At 39.9% G+C, this 892-nt stretch overlaps 1 protein-coding gene across 1 annotated transcript in view; it reads right to left on the minus strand.

The window, feature by feature from the left end:
* The window catches only part of LOC119592376 (villin-1-like), a 108,943-nt gene that overhangs the window by 107,280 nt on the left and 771 nt on the right, over positions 1 to 892 (minus strand). The gene's annotated exons all lie outside the window — the stretch shown is intronic.

Consider the following 892-nt stretch of genomic DNA (forward strand, 5'->3'; position numbering starts at 1 on the left):
ATCAATCAAATATTTTTCTTTGTTTTTCTCATATTGTTTTCCTTCTTATTCCCTCGAGGTCAAAGGTCGAGAGTCGAATAAATGGATGAGGAGGAGAGAGGTGGCGGGTGAGTAAGGGATGGGGGGGGGGGCAGAGAGGGTGGAGTCGGCACACGGACTTCCGGTTAAGTAATGAATGTGTGACGATACTCTGTGACACTTTACACTTAAACTGTCAGGCTGGCTATTGGTGTCACTGTCAGTCTGCGTTGTCACAGATGTTGAGGTGTCACACACGCTAAATTCGTGATGCTAGCGGTGGAATTAAGGATTCATGATTTCTAGATATCAATAATGGCATCACGTATAGGTATAGGTAAGGCTATTTACTATTAGCGGTGGCATCTGTGGTGTCACCGTTTAGTGGTGGCATGACAACTGGTGTCACTTGAAATTACGAGTATCGCCTGTGATTAGTGGGCACCACAAGTAGTAACTGGTGTCATCTATGGCAAGGTGTCATAAAATTTACAAGTGAATTTGATATTCGTGGAATCGTACTTGTTTTGATGATGATGCAATGTGCAGTGTGTAGGTTGCAACCAAGCATACCTCATACCCAACACACACTTAAGAACACCTCATTACTAATGCAGGTTAATTGAGTGATTTACCGAAACATGACATTATACTTAATCAACGAATGACACCTTTATTCGCCGTTATGTCATTAGAATAAACATTTCAAGGTACTAATTACAGGGAAGAAAATTTCCTGCCTCGTAACTGTCATTTCCTGTTCTTCTGGAGAGTAATTAACATGCTGAATATGAACAACAAAAACATCTTCATTAAATATTTCATTGTTGGTATTTATTTCCTTTACACAAAAAAAAGTTTCAGAAAAGTTGTG

Source organism: Penaeus monodon, chromosome 30 (genome assembly GCF_015228065.2).
Source record: "Penaeus monodon isolate SGIC_2016 chromosome 30, NSTDA_Pmon_1, whole genome shotgun sequence".
Taxonomy (NCBI): domain Eukaryota; kingdom Metazoa; phylum Arthropoda; class Malacostraca; order Decapoda; family Penaeidae; genus Penaeus; species Penaeus monodon.